The sequence below is a fragment of the Mus caroli genome, unplaced genomic scaffold (assembly GCF_978045245.1).
Source record: "Mus caroli unplaced genomic scaffold, Mus_caroli_1 scaffold_1, whole genome shotgun sequence".
Lineage (NCBI taxonomy): Eukaryota > Metazoa > Chordata > Mammalia > Rodentia > Muridae > Mus > Mus caroli.
Genome location: NW_028227256.1, coordinates 10,285,945 through 10,307,315, shown reverse-complemented (window position 1 = coordinate 10,307,315; position 21,371 = coordinate 10,285,945). Strand labels below are relative to the sequence as shown.

The following is a 21,371-nucleotide window of genomic DNA, read 5'->3' as shown; positions in this document are numbered from 1 at the left end:
TGCCCCCTCCTGCCTCTGCAGACTGTTTTTCTGCCCCCTCCTGCCCCTGCGGGCTGTTTCCTGTCCCCTCCTGCCCCTACAGGCTGTTTCCTGCCCCCTCCTGCCTCACAGACTGTTTCCTGCCCCTCCTGCCTCTGCAGGCTGTTTGCACCTCCCTCCCAGAGTGCAGCCTGTTTGGGAGTGTGCAGTTTTGCCTTCACCCTTCTCTCTTTAGCCCTGACAGTAAAACTTAGAGTGATGCAGCGAACACCCCTTTCCGTGTGCTCTTGGATTAACAGTGCTCTCCCTCTGCCCATATTTTTCCTGGTCTAGGAGATCGGCACTTGGGCCTTCTGTGCTTCGACTCTGGGTTGAGCCATGGTCATCCAGCACCGCCTCCCTCATTTTCATGTCCTTCTTTGAGTTTCCTCCACTTTCATTTCTGTTTTATTGCTGTCCCCACCAGCACGGTACATTATATTTGTTGTGGGAGAAACATTTTATGTTTGCTTTTTAAAACAAAATCTGAATATGTTGCCTTGTCTGGCCTTTATGTAATTCCTTGTGTAGACCAGGAGGCTACACAGATCTGCTGGCCTCTGGGTCCCCCGAGTGCTGGGATTAGGTGTGTGAACTACCATGCCTGGCTCCAAAACATTATTTATAATAAGATAAAGAACATTGGATCTCTAGAGAACTCTAGGTCATAACCAGTATTTTATTTCTTTTGAGCATTAAAAAATACAATTACATTTTTACTAAATATAATATGACATGTAAAATATATAATGCAATAAATAATACAATTATATGTAATATATGTGTATATACACACATACATCAACTTTGTAAGTATAAAGTTGCAAACTTTGACATGTTTGTAATAAGCTACTTAGACACAAGTGTATATAATTAGAAAATTTACTGTATTTTTAAGTCACCCTTGTTTTCACCCTTAGACTGGCAACCCCAACCTGGGTCCTCTCCGGAGTGTGACCTGAGTTTTACACCTTTATGCCTGGCTGTTGAGTGTTAGTTAAGCTTTCTTCCTGTAGACAGTACTCCAAAGTACAGTCACACCCCACTCTCTTCACCCGCACACCAGGGGAAGGAAGTTTTGACTGTCTCTGTCACAAGGCTGCCATGAGCTCTTGCTTGCTGGGGTGGCCCTACTCAGGGCAGGCATTTGAGAGAGCACTTAGTTGGTCAGCGGTTGGGAAGGCTTAAATGTGCAGCCTTGCTGGATGAGGCATTGTGCTCTTTCCCTTCATGTTTTCCCCTGAAGCATGGGAGCGCTCAGCCTCTTGCAGCCTTCCATGCCTGCCTCTGGCTGCCACTCTGCAGTGCCTAAGTTGTGTTAGTACTGAAACAGAAAAGTATTATAGCTACCAAATGTCTGACAAACATCTTCATTTCATATCGGGTTAATACCTATGACTGGGTTTATGGCAAATTTTAACTTGTTTACTGTTCTTGTTCAATAAACTACAGAAGTTTGGAAAGAAACTTTCCAACTAAACGCTCGGTTCCTTTCCAGAGAGAAAGTCAGTTCGACTGTAGTTTGATTGTTGAGCTGATGAGGAGCTGCGGTGTTGATTGACAGCTTTCCTTAGTTTCCCACTTCCTCATTCTCACTTCCTGCCCACACAATCACCCTCTGCCCCACAAATCTGTTGTGTTTATTTTAAATTAGATCCTTTTGCGTAAGATAGTAAATATGTGCTGGAAACTCAGCCGCCGTTGTATCCGTGCTAATGTCTCTCAGACAGCCATGCTGTTCTCAGGCAGGTACTGAATGAAGGTGCAAGCATTAGGTCAGCCCACATGGCTTGTTCAAACTCGGAATGTTCTGGGTTTTGCTTTAAAATACTTGGAATTTTCCAGAAGTTACTTTGGTTCTTCTTCTTTCAAGACAGGGTTTCTCTGTATAGCCCTGACTGTCCAGGAACTCACTCTGTAGACCAGGCTGTCCTCAAACTCAGAAATCCGCCTGCCTGTGCCTCCCAAGTGCTGGGATTAAAGGCTCGTGCCACCACTGCCCGGCTTTCCTTTGGTTCTTCTTAAGGGTGTGTTTCTGATTCCTGCTAACTTGCCCGTCACATGGTCTCTGAATGGACTCACTGCTCCTTTGGATGAAGGAATGCACTTCCCAGATACTGGCATTCTGTTTGGAGACTGGACATTTAGAGATGTGTTTACTCATAATTAAACTGTTTGAGATTTTGTAGTAGTGGACGGTTTGGTTTTAAGATCTATTTAAGATAAATTCTTCTAAAATAATTTCCTTTTTAAAAAAGATTTATTTATTTTATGTATATGAGTACACTGTAGCTGTCTTCAGACACACCGGAAGAGGGAATCAGGATATCATTACAGATGATTGTGAGCCACCATGTGGTTGCTGGGATTTGAATTCAGGACCTCTGGAAGAGCAGTCAGTGTTCTTAACCACTGAGCCATCTCTCCAGCTCCTCTTTAAGTTAAATTATAAGATAAAGCTAGAAAATATTTCTTAAATATGTATATATGTGTGTGTGTGTGTGTGTATGTATGTATGTGTGTGTGTGTATATATTCTTCATTTTTTTTTCTTGAGTTAAAAAATATCGTACACACGATTTAAAGTAAATTAAGCACCCCTAGCTGCCTACTGAAGATCAAATTTAGGGCCTCACGCTTACTATTCTTCCACGGAGCTAAATCACTAACCCCAAATTCGGTTTTTATAACCACAATTTTATTTAGATTTTTGTTTTTAGTAATTTTGATGAAGCTCCAATTTTCATGTATACATTTCCTCTATAGACAAAGTGATGGGTTAGTGTTAGAAGCTCTTCAGAACTTAAGATTGGGTTCTGTGCCTCAAAACCACCCGGAGTAGTTTTAGACACAATTTTGAATCCTCTTACTATTTTTTAATTTGACTCTTAAAAAGGTTTATCTTCAGTGTTTGCTTTGACGATACATATATTAAAATTGGAACAATGCAGAGGTGATTAGCATGCCCCCCAGAAGGATGACATGCAAATTCACGTCATAGAAAGCATTCCATACTTTTACAAATGCTAATCTTTATTGTTTTAATGATGTGTTTGGCCTGGGCGCACACTGGGATAGTATTCCATAAGTAATACCTTAACTGGCAGAGATATTTCAATTCCCTGATCACATGGAAACATGGGGACTAGCAAACCTGGCTGTACTGGCAATGGCTAGTGTCTTGGCTGTTCTTGGTTGTCACTGGACTATATCTGGAATGAACTACAATCCAGAAATATTGGGCACATCTGTGATTGAGATGGTGAGACAGGAAGACAACATGCTTTTGATCCAGATCTTGAGGAGGTTTGGAACAGGCCTTTAATCCAGATTTTTAGGCACACTTTTCCTCTGGGCTACACCTTCTGCTGGAGGCCTATGGAAGGAGAATGGAAGGAAAAAGGGTTTGCTCATTCCTTGTTTGCGTGTACCCACTTTGTCAGCACATCTGTTGGAACCTACTTCAGTGGAATTCCACCTTATACAGAAGATCACTGAGACACCCAGCCTCATGGGACTGAGCAGCTGCTTGGTTTTTGGACTTTGTATTCACAACCGCCCATTGTTGGGTTAGTTGGATTGCTGCCTCTAAGTCATTCAATAAATTACACCCCCCCACACACACACACACTGTATGTATATATTTCATCCTGTAAGTTCTGTGACTCTAGAGAACCCTGATTAATACAGCTAGGGATGGGCTGGCTGGGATGATGAGAGCATCAAGGCTTCTAGTGGCCTCTTAACAATGTGTAATGAACTGTCCTTAAATGCAAGGGTTCAGTTTTGTGCTATTAATTAAATTCACAGTGAATACTGGTAGGACAGCTTGCAATTTATGTGTTTTGTCTTGGGACTTTAGTAATTTGCAAGGTGAGATGAAGGGATAGATAGTGAATTTTCAGTGAAGTGTACCAGGAAAATGTGTAGCTTCTTGGATTATAACCAATTTGTTGGAAGACAGTGGCTGTGCAGCACGTGCCAACTCACTGTTTCTCTCGCTGATTACTGCCGTTTAACTCAGGCACCATGCTTTCCTCATTGGTCTAAGCTGACTTTGGAGGTATTGAAAATGTACTCAGGTTTGCTTGATGATTCTAGATGGGTCACTTGCTTAGTGTGGGCTGCTGCCCCTGTGTTTAATGTGCATTAGGTTTTTCCTCCAATCCTGCCTTAAAGTGGAGCATCTGTTTGTCCTAGACACTCACCGGGTCTCTGATTGTTTGTCATCTTCTCAGTACTGTCTTTTTTAAACAAGCACTTTTAATTTTGATAATTTTAAAGTTAAATTTGTTGCTTTTAGAGCCATGCTCAAGGTTGCAAAGCGTTGTGGAAATTTCTGTATTTGGTAGGAGCTAAGTAGGGGTTCACCTCTGTTCCTTTCCATGTGACTGTTCAGGCATGGTTGGAAGTCATTTGGCCACAGGCATCCAGTCTTACTTTTGTTCTGTAATCCAGTACAATTGTTGATTGTGCTGTCTTGGTGCAATTTTAAGATTGAGTAGTGAAGGTCTTTCAACATTGCTCCCTTATACTATTGTTTGATTATTTTGAATTCTGGCATCTCTATGAATTTCAGGATTCGTTCTCCATTTCTATACAAAAGATCATTGTCATTCTGACAGGAACCACTCGCTAGTTGACTTTGTTCTTTTGACAGTGTCCTGGTGTTTTCCCATGCTCTGTCTCTGGTTTCTGTCAGCAGTGGGTGTGGTTTTCAGTGCATAGCCCTCACCTCCTTGACTATTAGTCCCGAGGGGTGTAGTCTTGTGGATTGTTCCTTGTTCTTATATTGATAGCATGATAAGCACATCTCAAGCAGAGGGGACACACTGAGCAAGGCTTCCTACCTTCGGCAGAGCAGGCAGACCACAGCACACTCCTAAAGCGCAGGAAGAACTGTTTTAAGAGAGAGTGCACATAACCTGAAGGAAAGCAGATTGATGCCGAGGGTCCCAGGAGAAGGTGACTGGAGGCCAGATGGCCCATGCTCCGGGTTTAGTGAGCACAGCTAGCTCTGCAGTGACACCAATGAGATGTTTCACCGTGCAGTGATGGGTTGGGTCTAAGGAGGGAAAAGCCCTCCTGCCAACTTTACAGGCGAAACAGGCACCTGATAGCAAACCTTTGCCTTCTGTCCTTAAGTGTTTCTGCTGGTTTCAGATGTTAAGTAAGCAGAATCGATGAGTGCCTTACTTCTGAGGGAGAAAGGTGTTTACTTACAACAATCAACACACCTTTCATATGGAAACGTGTAGTGCTTGGTATTCTCTAGGTATCTTTCTTTGCTCCTTTACTCATTTGTCTGGACTGTGGTCTCTAGACAGTTTTTAGTTTGCGAGTGGTGGATTTTTTGTTGGGGGGCGGGGAGGTCCTGTGATCTCTGATGCTGGGCTTTTATAACATCATCGGTGGGCGACTGCATTGCTGCTTCAGAAGTGCTTGACAGTAAAGCTCCTTGTGCACAGGAGACAGGGCTTTCAGGCCTCTCCTGTGGTCTTTGTAATCATTATGGCAGATAGATGGTCTGACCTAGTTAGGTTGCTTGTGAGCATGAGAGAATCATTCCTAAGACACAGTTCGGCAGACTATTTCTTCTATTGTTGACTATGTCTGTGGACACTGCTGTCTGTGGTAGGTTTCCTGTTGAACTTTGGGCATGGCTTGGGGATATTTCTTAGCTGAGGGCTTCGGACACTATTTTGGAGCTAGAGTATGACAGGAAACGATTCAGTCTCTAGTAGATTAAAGATTCTATGGTTTTTGTGGAGTTGGGGATTTAGCTCAGTGGTAGAGTGCTTACCTAGCAAGCACAAGGCTCTGAGTTCAGTCTTCAGCTGGGGCGGGGTGTGTGTGTGTGTGTGTGTGTGTGGGTGGTGTCAGGTAACTGGGATTTTTTTGTTTTTTCTTTCTCCTGTTATTTTTACTCATTGCTTGGTCTCTAGGACCAGAATAGTGTTTGGTGTAACAGAGCCTCAGGAAATAAATAGGGACTGAACGTGTGTCTTCAGAAGTGTCCTTGGAAACTCCATATTGGTTTATGTTTAAAGTCACCCCCTTTAGAGGATTATATAGTTTGGCTAGTGAGGGACAACATATGTCTTGCTTAGTCTTCTTTATATTGATCATGGCTGATTTGGCCATGTGCCATACATAACAGCTGACATAGTAATAGAGATATAAGTACATCAGCTAGCTCAATCAGCACTCACTTCCTAGTATATAATAGCTTAATTTTGTTGAATTTGCATTTACAATATTATAAACAGTGTGCTAATTGCCACAGTGTGAGTATGGATTAGACAGCTAACAAAGCTGGCATTTGAAGACCAACATCTGTGCCAAACACCTTTAATTACAGCAGGCTTTGATTGCCTTGATTTGCCCCATAAATAAATTCATTATATTGGAACTGCTCAAATTTCGGATAATAATCACCCTCTTTCCCAAAACCTTCCACCTACAATATACATCTTCTACTCTTACGCAAGCTTCTGTTATTTCCTTTTAGAGATATACATTTATTTATATAATTTTATGTGTGCTTACATGTATGCATGCATGTAGACATGCACTGTACATGTGTGGTGGTCACAGGACAACTTATGGGAGTCAGTACCCTCATTCTGATATCGTGATTCCCATGACTAAAACACAGGTTGCCAGGAGCAGTCAAATTCAACCGGAGACAGCTCAGCAGCAGACAGAAGTTCTGTTAGTGTTAGAGATTGCTATTCTGCAAACATTCTTTATAGGACACTTTAGTGCATCAAGCTTGTTGTCACTGTCCATATCACTGAACTCTTCATGAGTAGCGAAGAGAGGCAGAGATTTCCCTGACGTTGCCTAGATTTTTACTTGAATAGGAACACACTGTTAAATTTCCTTCGTTTCTGTTTTTTATTGTATTTATGAGACAGGGTCTGTGTAGCTCCAGCTGGCTGACCTCAAGCTTGCTTTGTAAGTGAGGGTGACCCCAAAGTTCTGCTCCCTTCGGCACCTATATAGGTGCTGTTTCCTATGGTGCTGGGGCTGTGCACTGGGCTTCTGCTTTGCCTGCTGAGCTACAGCCCCCATTCTTCTTTTTTCTTTCTTTTAATGATGTCATTTATTGGGGGGGGCAGTTAGAGAGAGAGAGAAAGAATTGTGTGGGTGTGTATTTGTGTTTGCCCTCATATGTGCGTGTGCACATCCGTGTCTGTCTGTCTTGGAAAGGCTGCTTTCTGAGGGACTCTAGCTCCTGAGATTACCCTAAAAAGAAGGATGCATAACTCAGGTCACTCTGTGGTTTAGGTCATTATAAAAATCCAATCTAAGTGTGTATTTTCCTAGTTGTGCTTCGGGAGTGGGTTTGGAAGTATAGCAGAAACCTCTGTTCTCCCTTAGGAGAAGGGAGATTGGTCCAAGTAAAGTAATTTCTTCCGGGGGGCGGGGGAGAGATGGGGGGAGAGTGGCTTTCATTTGATGTAACAGCATGTGTGATGGAATCCAGAGGCAGAGTTTGGCAGACAGTGTGTGAGATGAAGATTAAATAGGAAACTGACGTGCAGGCAGTTGTGCTCACACACCTACACTCAGCCAGTCTGTTTATAAGCATCCCCGATGGTCACTGGAGAGCTGCAGTGTACCCCCAGAAGTGATCAGACTATAGCACACAGGGTCACATACTGTTCTTATGTTATAGAGCTCACACCACAGTGACCTTGGTGCTGGGGCAAGGGAGAGGTTGGGGGTGGTGGCTGCTGGCACTGATACTCAGCAGTGGGCAGCAGAAAGAGTGGGCTGGCAGGCTCTTATCCAGGTTCTCCCATAGGCGACATGCGTGTCTTTGGACAGTCTGCTTTCACTCTGCATCTTCAGATTGTTTTTCTTTTGGGCTATGTTGAGATTGAACAGAGAGCCTCCGGGATACTAAGCAAGCTTTCCACCACCGACCCACTGACCTGCATTTCCCGTCATGTAGACCATTTATCTCTTTAATTTCCAAGGTCTCTCTCACCAATTCTTCCAAAACAGGTTTTCCATTTTATTTGCCAACTTGCTTTTTAAAACTTCCTGTTAATCACAATATTAAAGGTTTTTTTTTTTTCTTCAAACACCAGTGTGGTTGGCTTACTTAACTTGGTGATAAATTCTCTGATCTCAACCACAAGTCAGATTGCTGCAATTGTCAGAATAGTTTGCCTTAATAATTTGAGTCCAACAACGTAATGTGTTCTAAGGGGAAGAACTAGAAACTCTTAAAGGTAAACACACCATTAAATGGGAGGGTGTTTTCAGTCTAGGGTGGCTTGGATGATCTATAATATTGACATTATGTGCAGAAGGAAACCTGCTTCTGCCTAACCTCCTGTGAGTGTTTCATCTACAGAGGATGGCCAAGTTCAATTAGAAACACGGTCCAGGTTCATCTGGCTAGCCTGTTTGACCAGGGAGAATGAACTGTATGTAGATTGTCATTTTACAAAAATGTAGAAGAGAACAGGAAATATGAGAGTATATTTGATAGAGCAACAATAATTACTTATAGGGGAAAACTTGGATTTCAGTTATTATGTGCTTTGGTCCATTATTAAGATGCCTTTCATTCTTAACTGTTCCCGTCTTTGCTGTGGACACCTCATGTACTTCACAGTGCAGTCACAGTAATAGGCACTAAATAAGTGTTTAGTTATACAGAAACTCAGTACAGTTACATGGGGAAACCCATACAGTTTTGGATGAGTGGGATACTATTTGGAAAATTAAAGGAATTGACATGTCATAATTGGTTTTGTTACATACCTGAAACCTTTGTGGGCATAGGGAAGGTACTCTATGTAGTTTATATCCGTGTGCATGGTGAGAGCTTTGGTTTTGGAGCTAGCAATACTGGTTCCAGACTCATGACCCACATAAACTTGGGGCATTGGTGATTTTCTTTTCAACTAGATTTGACTTCCTCATTTAAAAAGGAAAGCAGTCAGGCTGGAGAGATGGCTTAGCAGCTGAGACACTGACTCTGATCTTCCCGAGGTCCTGAGTTTAATTCCCAGCAACCACATGGTGGCTCACAACCATCTGTTAAGGAATCTGATGCCCTCTTCTGGTGTGTCTGAAGACAGCTACAGTGTACTCGTCATATATATAAAATAAATTTAAAAAAATCTCTTTCTTTCTTTTTTAATTTTTTTAAAGGAAAGCAGTCGTACTACCTTCCTGGTGAGGAGAAGCACAGTGCAAGTACCTAGCGTACTTTGTAATCGAGGAGATGTTTACAGATGTTTGCTACATAAGTTAAAAGGCTGTGAAATCAACGCAAACTGTAGTGATTATTTTAAGTATTTTGTTAAAAAAATAAATTATAAGGTGAATGGAGAAATTCCTTGTGACACTCTGAAAACTTAAAACGAACTGTAGTTAGAGAAGAACACATTCCTCTTGTGTTCCAGAAATGTCTGTGTGCATAGGCAGACTGTATGGATACCAGAGGCCATCTCTCACTAGCTTAGAACTGGCTGAAGAGGCAAGGCTGGCTGGCAAGAATCCTTCCCTCCCTTCTTCTCTTCTCTTCTCTTCTCTTCTCTTCTCTTCTCTTCTCTTCTCTTCTCTTCTCTTCTCTTCTCTTCTCTTCTCTTCTCTTCTCTTCTCTCTCTCTCTCTCTCTCTCTCTCTCTCTCTCTCTCTCTTTTTGTGGTGGCAGCAGCAGCAGCATTTGAATTTCTTTAAGTGAGGTTTCAGGCTTGAACGCTGGTCCTTGGAGTTGCTTACCCAGCAGGCAGATGCTTCTCAGTGAACTGTCTCTCTAGCCTACAAATCACTCCTTTTTGATAAAAGGCAAGCATTAATCAAATAAGAAATTATAATATGCAAGATAGAAACTAGAGAATAAGTAGACCAAAATCAAATCACTGACTCACTCGCCAAGACTTCAAGGAACTCCAAATGAATCCTCTGAAGAACGCACCCAAGTGAAGAAGAGTCACGCGGCATCCATTGCCTGGCTGATGCTCGCATGAGGGATACATTACATCTACTCAGTGATGAAAAATAGGACTATGCTTACATGAGATCTACCTTTTGCCTAGCTTTTCTTCTATGCTTACCAGCAGGAAAAAAATGTTAAATATTCTGAATATTCTGCCTTAGTTAGCAGAGCCAGTGGCTGTCCAGTAATGGGCCATAACATTTTGCTTTGCTGTTAGTTTTCAGAAAATTGAAAATCATATGCTAGTTAGGCTTGCTACATTTTAAGGAATTTTGAACAAATGATTGACTCTGGTTTTATAAAAGAAAACCCTTTATGAGAACATGCTAGCTGCTCAGTCTATGAGGCTGCCAGACTCAGCAGTCCCATGCTGGTGCTGAAGGCATGGAGGAGCCCTGGAGAGCTGGTGCTCTTTAGTTCGTGTTGGAATGCCAAAGATGGTGGCAGAGAAGAGCATAGGAACAGCAACCAAGCAGAGGCTGCCAGGGAGGCGTGAAGGCGGTAGACAGAGCAATAGCTTTTCCTTGGGATCTTCTCATACGGAGCCACCCACTGTATGCTGCTGCTTCTCCTTCTGCTGTTAAGCAAACCCTTAGGAAATACCCTGGCCCACCTAAATCCAGTCATGTTGACAGCTGAGTTAGCCATCATAGCCACTGTAGAGCAGATTTCCCTTAGATCATCTGCTTAAATCATTAATGTGCTAGGCATTCTGTGGAGGTATGGAAACATTTGATCTTGCCATTACCCAAAATAAGGCTTTATATGCATCTGAGATAGATGCTATATGATATGTTAAATAAAAGTGCCTGGACATACAGCAGTGTACTAACATACATATTCCTTAGGGCTGAATATTAAGAAAGGTGCAATCGGTGTGACGCTAGGTGAGACTGAGGGCGAGTTAGTTTGGGATAAAGAACTCCTTTATGCATCCATTGGAGTGTGAACTTGTAGAACTTTGTCCTGCCACATGTGGTGCAGACGTAGAATTTGCTCAGGATGACCAATTCAGAATAGAGCATCAAAGAGGCAGTGACCAAGCCAGGTGTGGTGGCGCACGCCTTTAATCCCAGCACTTGGGAGGCAGAGGCAGGCGGATTTTTGAGTTTGAGGCCAGCCTGGTCTACAGAGTGAGTTCCAGGACAGCCAGGACTACACAGAGAAACCCTGTCTCGAACAAAAAAAACAAAAAAAAACAAAAAAAAAAAAAAAAGCAGTGACCACGTCATATTTCATTTGTAAGATCACGTGAAGGAATTCCTAGGCGTCAGAATTCAGCATCTGACTGAGTGCTGGCATGGAACACATAGCCACTTCTTGAACTTAAAGTACAGTTATTTCCAGTGGATCCACGCAGAGTATTGGGACTACCTGTCTCTTCTGTTAGTCCCTCTCTGAATCTTTGCTAACCATTCCTTTTCCTTCCATTTGCAGCTATTGACTTTATCTGTTAGAGACTCGAAGATCAATTTGTTTTTATGGTTATTACATGTTTTAAATTTATTATTGAGGCAATTTCAATAACATATACGTTTCTACAATATTTTGTTATACATCATTTTCAACTATCAGTTCTGAGTTCTCTTTTGTTCCCAGTGCTCTGCACTGCTTCTGCAGTATCGGTAACTATGCTTATGTCCTCTGACTGCTTACAGCTGCCTCACTCCTGGGTCTCCTCCATCTAGGCCAGAGCTTTTTCATTTCCCTACAGCCCATTTGACTTCCTTGACGTGATGTGTTTACCCATGTTGCTGCTTTACCGTTATTACTGTGATCCAACTTCAGACCTTGTGTACACTAGACCAATACTCTCCCATTTTGATAAACACACAAGTTGGCACCATACGCTTAATGTTTTGCCCCTGCATAACAGTGCTCATAGCCACCAGCTCCTGATGAGTTCTGTTAGACTGAGAGTCTCTTGCCAGTCTCCCATGGCTGGGGTTAGCTTTCCTTCTGGCTTTCCTTCTTTCCTTCACCCCCTCAGTCATTTTTAAGTGACTTTTCCTCTGGAATCTGCCAATGTGCTCTTTTTCAATTGGTCTTATTTCTTATTCATCCAGTGTCACCAACTTTGAGTAGCTTCTAAATCCACAGATTTCAGCCTGACCTTGCTTGAAGCTCTGCTTGCTTGACACAGTGTCACACAACTGAATGAAGCCAAGTACTTCCCCCACCCAAACCAGTTCTTGCCCCGGTCTCCTAGTTTCTGTGTGTGGGCACTGCTGCATACCTATTTGGGAGCAATCCTCTTGCTTCTTTTGTGCACTTTGTCTCTTTCTGTGCTCACCTGCCCTCTTCCTGCAGACCACTTCCCAGGCCCTCCCAGAAGAGGACTGTGATCCATTGTATGCCTTCGGCCGCCTGCATGCCCAGACTCTCCCTTAGGATTTAGCACTCTGACTACAATTGGAGCAGAAGGTTCCTCACTTTGCCAGACACTGGCCAGGCACCCCTGTGGGTTTGCTGGCCTTCTCTGACCTCATTGGTCAGAGATCTACCATAAGCCTTTGGGCCTGTTCTGCCCTCCCCAGGTTCAGCTCTTAGGGAGCCCCCACTGCCTATATCTCCTCTGTGGAAAGGAGTGAAGGGCCCTCTCCTACAGCCTTTCTTAATCACACAGAGTATGTGTCTTTGGAGGTCTTGCCATTTACCTAACTTCTGTGATGTGCAGGTGGCAGGCAGCTTGGAGTGTCTCTGTGTTGAGGCTCCTACTGGGCGGAGCCTCTCTTACTCATCCATTTCTTGTTGTCTAAGCAGTTAGCACAGACTGGAAATATTGATTGAGAATAATTAAACTGATTGCAGATGGGTTTAGTTTCCTTTAATGAGGCTGCTAACCATTTTCTTCTTAAGAAACTTGATTACCCTGCCTTTTCAAAAGGCAGCAGACTTACCCATGCCACCGATACAGCCACTTCTATGCAACCCTGCACCTGGGTGGCCGGCATCCTGCACTGTTGTGATTGTAATGGTATAATGAGGCTTTGGCTTGAGTGGACATTCATTGATTATGCTCTAGTAGGTCTAGCTTTTATATATTTTCCTCCTTTAAAAGTCATTCTTTTTGGTACAGTATCTCAACAACTCATGATAGTATTATAAATTTTAAGGTAAGAGCTATTGTGTGTGAGTAGATTTGTAAACATCAGAAGCAAATCCCCTTGCCCTGGCTTTTTCTTCACCTGTAGAACCAAGGATTCAAAGAGTGAGCAGTACCTTATTCACACTCAAGAAAGCCTTTCTGGCCAGTTGGCCATGAGTCTGCCATTGCATCTTATGCTGATGGTATCTACAATTATTAAAGTGGTAGTTTTGAAGGGTAAATCATGATTAGTCTGTCAGCAAGCTGAGCCTCGTAGAATCCCACCCTGTTGAAAGAGTTGGGACTAGTTGGGAATGGATAGCCAGGAGATGACAGTGAATGGTAATCAGCCCCAGGTCTCATGTTTGTTTCTCCTCATTCCCAGCTCTACTTCTGGGCACCTGCAGGATAGGCCTGTCTGGTGACACTTCTACTCCCTCTCATGGGCCTTTTGTGATAACACAGTGTCTTAATTTTGTGAAAGGAAACAATTGCCTTATTGGCAGTTTAGAAAAGAGGCAGGCAGCTCAGGTTCAGACTGATAAGTCATCTCAGGAACAATCTGAAATTTGAGCATTGACAGACAAACCAATATTGTGCTCCTTGCAGACCCAGGCCTGGACCTAGCAACAGGGATGTTGCAAGAAGATGTAATTATCATTCAGCAGCGACTTTGATACTTACACCCAGTGGCTGTAAACAGTAAGAGCTGTGACACAGGTCAGAATGGTGGAGCCAGGGCGAAGGCCAGAAAAGCAGGCTTCTGTGCAGCTTTGAATCCACAGGGAAATGTGCTCCTGCTGAAATGTTGTGTGCTTAAATGGGCAGTGCTTACATTTTTGTCTGTACCTGTGTGTGGTGGTATACATCTTTATTTCCAGCAGAGGCAGGTGAATCTCTGTGAGTTTGAGGCTAGTCTGGTCTACATAGCGAGTTCCAGGACAGCCAGAGCTACGTAGTTGAGACTCTGTCTCTAAAACCAAAACCAAAATCAAAACCAAACACACTTTGCTGGTTTCTGCATCTTAGAAAACATCTCAGGTAACCCACCTCTGATCACTGCTAGGACACATACCGGGACACACTAGTCCCTAGAGGCCCCGGAGGGAAGGCCATGTGAGGATAAGCAGCCTGTGCTGCTTGGGTTTGCACCCCAGGGCGGGGACTCGCAGTGTGGTGGGAGATGGTTGGATCTGGGGCCCTGGTTGTCAGGCTTGGTCAGGTCTGTGCTGCTCCTGCAGCTGTGTGAACTTGTAGTTGCCCCTTCTCTGCCCAGTGCTGTCTTCTGCTCTCTGGCAAAACACCTTGCATCTTTTTTATTTGCTTACTTAAAAGTAGTTGTGTGTGTGTGCCTGTGTGTGCGTGTGTGTGCGTGCGTGCGTGTGTGTGTGAGTGTGTGTGTGTGCATGCGTGTGTGTGTGTGTGTGTGTGCGTGTGTGTGTGTGTGTGTGCGTGTGTGTGCGTGCGTGCGTGTGTGTGTGCGTGTGTGTGTGTGCATGCGTGTGTGTGTGCGCGTGTGTGTAGAGGGGGTTGGTGGATGTGAAAACTCTCTTGTGCTTTGGAGAACATTGGCAGAGGGTGTTAGGCACATAACGTTAGTGAGAAAGCCTGTGCTGCATTTAAGGTCTTGTAGCTAAAACAAACCCAACTTAAGAGTGTTTCTTGGTATGAATATAATTTCACAAGGTACCTGAAGGAGGGCCAGGTCTGGGTTGCATCTGCCTACTGCAGACTGTTTTGTAGCTCCTGCTTGAGTGGCTTGTTTCTTTGTCCCTTCGATTTGTTTACTAGTCCTGCACATGGTCACCGGCTGTGCAGCTAAAGTCACGGTAACTCTGCTTACGTCTTTACAAATGCTTTGAAATTTTATCTGGCTGAGAACTGACATTTCTGAATTTGAAGAACACCCTGGCTGAAGAAGAAAGTTATGAGCCACATGGGACACATTTACAAGTTCTTTGATAGAACTTGGAATGAAGGCCTTGGAGGTCATTAGCCCCATGTCCCTGCATGTCACTGCTTCCATTTAACTCCTCGGGAGCAACCACATTACTTTGTTGGTGATCCTTTGGAGCTATATGAAATGATAATTTAACTTTTAGATGTGGTTAATCTTCAGGTCTCTCTTCTGAGTACTAATGTCCATGGCACGACAGGCCTAACCGTTTCCAGGAGTGGCTGTGGCTCAGGCGCTTGGCTGAGAAGTGGCTGCTTCTGTCCTTCACTATTCCCCAGCAGTTTGGCACTGGCATTGAATGGAGCATGTAAGCCTCAACCCCACTTGAGACAGGTTTTACATTAAATAAATGCACTGCCTTCTTGAGATGGTTTAGTGTTTATCATCTTTTATAATGCAGCTTAGAACTGTGTTTTGTCTTCTGAACTCTTAAGTTTGTTAATAAACAGACCTGGACACTTATAGCCCCGACCTTCCCCTGAGCGCATGACTGTCCTGATGTCTTTTCCCACTTCTCCTCTTCTCCTCTCCGGACCTTGCTTTGATCCCTGCCTGGAATCAAAGAGAAGCTGAATGTGTGGGTGCAGGTCTGTTTCCTTCTCTGCTCTCCAGTGTGTCCACCAGTGCTCTGTTGTTGGTGTCACACACTGTTGGGCTTGTGGGTGGAGACAGCTCTTGCTGTCCTGCCCCTCCCCTCCCTCACCAAGCAGAGCTGCAGGTGAGTGCTGAGGGAGGAGGAGAGGCCTAACTCTGGGGAGGAGAAGGCTGCTGAGGAGTCTGAGGGCCCAGCTCCTGTTTGTAGCCCAGGGCTGCCTTTCCTTAGGACCCACCCTCACACCTCCTAGGCTGGTCTTCTGCCTTTTCCAGACATAGATCACTTCGGTGCCTGCCATCTTCCCTGAAACACTGATCCATCTCCGGTGGGTCTCATGGCCCTCAGCCTCACTGGGCAGAGGCCCTGGCCCGCTGTGGCATGAGCTCCTGTGTGGGGTTGGACCTTGACAACAGTAACCCAGGTTCTGAGTGCTTGTGGAATATTTTGCTTTTGCTCTCTACCTTTTATAGAACTGTATATAAGTGCACTTTTGTGCTATGTGCATAGAATATATTCATTAAAAAGGCCATGCTGCTAGTTGAGTAGCCTAGCAACCATGCTTATGAGAACAGACCCAGTGAGTTCCAAGTTGCACACAGTCACCTGGATTGGGAAGCTCATTATCTTGAAGAGTTTATTGACTATTTTCTTTTCACTCTTCTTAACTGTGATATGGACCAAGAGTTTCAGGTTGGGTTGCAATAACTAAAGGAAGGCAGCAGCTTCCTTCCGCTTGCGCACAGCTCTTGTGCTGTGTGTGCTCAGGGCTGATGCTGGCTGGAGGCTTTTGTGCTGCCTCAGAAACTGTGGTGGTTTTAGAATAGGCCGTCTATTAGCAAGTTTTAATATGTGGGTAAGGATGTTAAATATCACAGAATAAAACTTTAGGGGAAGGCATAAGTAGGGACAGGCCATCTATTAGTAAGTTTTAATATTTGGCTAAGGATGTTAAATATCACAGAATAAAACTTTAGGGAAAGGCATAAGTAGGTATTTTCCACCAATTTCATTAATAAAAACATACATTTTATAGAAATACTTGAGTATCTTCAGTTCTTGTGGTTTTGCATCTTGCAAGTTATTCCCAGTGCCCAGATTAATAGCAATAGGTGCTTAGTAATGTATAGACAGTCATTCTTGGAGTAACTCAAGCTTCCTTGACTATCTGGGGATAGCGGTTGTTTACTTTTGCTGGGTGCTTGCAGTGAGACAGTCAGTATGCAAGTAAACAGTTAATGACCGAGGTGCTGGCTCATGTAATTTGTCCGGTGATGTCTTTTATATTTTGTCTGTGATACACATCATCTTTTGAATCCACATTATTCCCAAGGAAACATAAATTCTGAAAGATGAGTTACAGTTACCTAGGTTGCGTGTGTATATATGAATCTACAAAGGTTGGAGAGTATGTTGACTTGTAGCTTACGAAGAATTGTTTTTTTAAACCCAAATAGAATACAACGAGAATATATCATTAGCATAAAATGTCTTCTGGTACCCTAGCAGTATCTAGTGCCTTCAAAAATGTCTAACGTTGTCAGGAGGTTACACATAAGAGGGTAGGTTTTCAAAGGATGACCAAAGAGGCTGGGTTAGTTTGTATTTTTCTTCAGCATATTAAACTAGAAGTGTCTTAACATTATTGGTCTTATTTGAATTGGACAAATGTTAGGAAAAACTAAAAATCTTTTTATGCTTTAAACTGAGGAAAATAATTCGTTTGATTATTTCAAATTTTATAAAAGCTGAAAAAATTATCCCAGAAAGCCAGTTATTAAGTCTGATGTGTCTGGACCTAAAAGGCAGTCTTGGTTTTTCATTGTGTTTTGCTAGTGTCTGTTCAGTCAGTCTTCAGGATCCTGGAGCTGACTGCCTAAGGCTGGTAAGGCTCCACCACCACCAAAAAGCAACAGCAGCAATAACGCCCCAGCCCAGGACTGCGAATTTTAAAGCTATAAGAAGCTCAGTTAGTGTCAAAGCATAGATAATGTAGAAATGGCTGGTACATTACGTAATCTCACACAATGTGAGGTTGATGGATTTTGTAATAGTGATAACAAATTTATAAAAATGCTTTAGAGTCTGGCAGCAGTTTTCAGTTTTTCTTAAAAGAAAAGAATCCTAAGAGTTTCTTATAAAGTCCTTCCCACTCGGAAGACAGTGAGGTTAAAGCATGTTGTGTTAAAAGTCTATGTGATAGAGTACAAAATGCATGTATGGACAACACACTTTTTAAAAATATCTGTATGAATTCATTTACAATTTGGTTTCATTGTAAAGAGCAATCTGAGCTTAACATAGTACTACTTTGTTTACGTTCAAAGGTGTTCCCCTTCATTGTGGGTTGTTTTACATCTTTGAAGACATGCAATGGGAAGAGTATTAATTACCTGGCTCACCTTTATAGTGTGCATTTCTATAAGAGGTTATTCATGCATTTGAGAACAACAGGCAGAACTCAGAGCCTCTGCATACTAATTGCACTCACAAATTTTGCTATCATCGGAGTAATACTACATTTGGAACATGAACAAATGCAAACAGGAAAAAATTTCTACTTCCCTTTTCAGCAGTTTGAATTGGTAAACGTCCCCAATAATGTTGGGAAACTAGTTATTTATGAGCTTATAGCACATTTAGAATGTCTACTCAAAGTGGGGTGTACTGCATATCTTCTGATTGCTTTGGAGAAGAGAAAGGGATGATGCTTCTTGCAGTATCCCTATGCTCACATGGCTTGTCTCCATAGTAACCTAACCATCCATATCACAAGAAGAATAACAAGTGAAAAGAAGAGCTGCTGCCAACACACTCTTCATTGAGGTGCTCCAGGGGCTGGGTACGTACGTAGGGCTAAGGTCCACTGCTTACCCCGTAACTACATCTCCTGGGCAAAGTCAGACAGATTATCCCTTGCATGTCATTGAACAGAAGGTTACTAATTAATAAATGTAAGTGTGAGGCCGGCGAGTGTGCACATACTTAAATAGAAATCATTTTGGGGTTGTTTCTGTTTTATTTGTACCACAAAGGTCATTAGTAGTTCTCAAAGCAGGCAAGGCCATTGTTGGGGAGGTCACATACCACTGCAAGAGTTTTACTTACTACTCCTAGATAATTAAATTTTGTGTTAAAAGAGTGTAGATCAAGGAATATGACAGGTAAGAATTGTCTGAGATTGGAGTGTAGCTCAGGTTAGAGATCTCTACCTCTTGTACAGAGGCTATGTATCCTAACTGCAGCTCCAGAAATGGCAAAACAACCCCACATTTGTTTGAGGCACCAAGCATCATTAAATTCATTGATATTTTGCCCATATTCGAGCTTAAGTTACCCCTCCCTCAGTTCTTCTCCTCCCCCCTCCCTTTTGGTTTTTCGAAGGTCTTCTCTGTGTAGCTGTGGTCATCTGCGACTCAGTGTGGAAGTCAGGCTGGCCTCAAACTCAGGTCTGTCTGCCCTGCACTACCACCGCTGCCTAATATTTCTTCCATAAAAACCTGCAGTGCTCATCACAACCAGACAGTGCCACTGTTGTTGCTACTGGTCCTTGGCTGAGAGTCTAGAAGCAGTATTGGGACTTGGATGTGGCTCTTTGTGTCTTTCTTTAGCACAAAAAAGCCAGGTACCAAACTTGCTAAAGCTAGCTAGCATCACTGGCAAGTGGAGGCCTATCTTTAGTCTCTTAGTTTCTTGCAGTGGGAATCCTGACCACTTTGTTGCTATTTAGAAAGATTGCTCTGGGCAAGTGGATTTCACATTTTTTTGTGACTCTGACCCCTTCCTCTCAAGGTCTCACTGACCAGAACTGGACTGAGAGGCACACATTGCCAGTGACTTTACAGTGGTGTTCTTCGGCCACAAGTCAGCCAGTGTGGTTGTGGCAACTTCTGAGAGCTGACCGTGATGAGTTTCCAGAAAGGTCCTGACTATCCTCGTCCTAAACTAGAGGCCGACCTAAACTAGAGGCCGTCCTGTGTGCAGGGTAAGGGTCTCCACCTTCTGGCAGGAGCTCAGCAGAGAGAGTGAACGCCCTAGCCTGAGGGACAGTGTCTCCAAAGGCCCAGATGCTCATGGCTTGGTCTGAGGGTGGGTGTAGTGCTTTGCCTGTGCCCCCTTCGATTGTCTCAATATCTCAACTGTGAAGTAAGCAAATTTGTACCACACACATATACACACAAAATAAAACATCTAAAAAGGGTGCCTAGTCAACTATGTAGAGGCACAGAGTAGAATGCTGGCAGCCAGGGTTTGGAAGGGACTTGGAGTTGTTCAGTACCCAGTTTCAGTTTTGCAAGATGAAAACTTGAATTGTCAGATATGTCTCAGCAACACCACAGTGGTGGAGAATAACTAGCTGGGTTGTGCTTCCTAGGTTCCATTATGGTACTCAGGGAATGGTTTTTTTGTTTGTTTTTTGGTTTTTTGTTTTGTTTTGTTTTCTCCGAGACAGGGTTTCTCTGTATAGCCCTGGCTGTCCCGGAACTCACTCTGTAGACCAGGCTGGCCTCGAACTCAGGAATCCGCCTGCCTCTGCCTCCTGAGTGCTGAGATTAAAGGCGTGCACCACCATGCTTGGCTCCCAGTGAATGTTTTTATATCTGTTTAGGAAGAGCTCATGGTGCATGCTAAGGGAAGTGAGGGGGCAGAGACCATAGTGACAGGGACAGTGTCCATATGTCCCAGGGAATATATGGAAGCTTGTGGATTGAGGTAGAGATGGCTGACATAGCTCCACCTTCCGTGATGTACTGCCAGTCAGCTTTCTGTCTATGTCCCATCTGGTCAGCAAGCACATCTGTTTGGTAGCCTCTCCAGAGGACGGAACCCGTGAACCCGCCTTCAACGAGAGCACTACCTTGAAGTGTTAAGATTGATGCCCAGTTTTGGTTTTTCGTCCTGAGTATCCTGTATCTGACACGCTTTGGCCTAGAACTGGGTTGAATTCTGGAATATTTGCACAGACATGGAATTTATGTATGTTTTATATGCTTGTGAGACTTCTATACATGGCCTGATGGTGATTTTGTCCAATGTTGTAAATAATTTTTTGTGCATGAATTGTATTTTATTTTTTGAGATAAGTTCTCACTGGCAGGCCTAGAACTTGCTATTTAAACCAGGTAGGCCTTCAACTCACCGAGATCCTCCTGTTTGTGCCTTCAAGAATGCTTGGAATGAAGTGAAGTTTTGTGGTGTGAAATTTTCTACTTGGGATCTCAAATACAGGTTTTGGTCTACGCCAGACCTTAAAGTTTCAAGTTAAGATAGTCACAGTGTGGAGTTGGGTAGAAAGGATGTTTAGAACTGATGTTTTAATCTATCTGAAAAAGGAAATCAGCTTATGTAAGTCAGTGTAAAGGTACAAACTATCCTAAGAAGCAAGAGGTGAAAACAATAACAACAACAACAAAACCAGCCTTACCAGCAAGAGCCACCAAAAGTTGTCAGTGCATCAGACACCACGGTTGGGTTGTGAACCTGACTCTTAATAGTTGAACCATCTTTCCAGGCAGGATTGGGCATGACAGGGACTACTTTCATATTTGATGGCTAGCAGTGGACAGTGCAGATTATGTAGATAGGAAGCTACTGGACAGATCAGGGCTCACACGTGAGAAGTGAGAACACTGAGCTGACATAGATAGGGTACAAGGGGGGACAGGGACAGTTAGCAGGTGTGCTCCTTGTACAGAGCACTTCCCAGGGCTGTGACCCACCCATCCATGTCCCTCTACACCTTCAGGCAAG

At 43.4% G+C, this 21,371-nt stretch overlaps 1 protein-coding gene and 1 non-coding gene across 5 annotated transcripts in view; both read left to right on the top strand.

Annotated features, from left to right (window-relative positions):
• Positions 1–21,371, top strand: part of Ncoa2 (nuclear receptor coactivator 2) — a 239,675-nt gene that overhangs the window by 35,649 nt on the left and 182,655 nt on the right. The window lies entirely within an intron of this gene.
• On the top strand, positions 2,925–3,036 carry LOC115032383 (U6 spliceosomal RNA). The gene has a single exon (XR_003838064.2). It is a non-coding gene; the product is annotated as a U6 spliceosomal RNA (small nuclear RNA).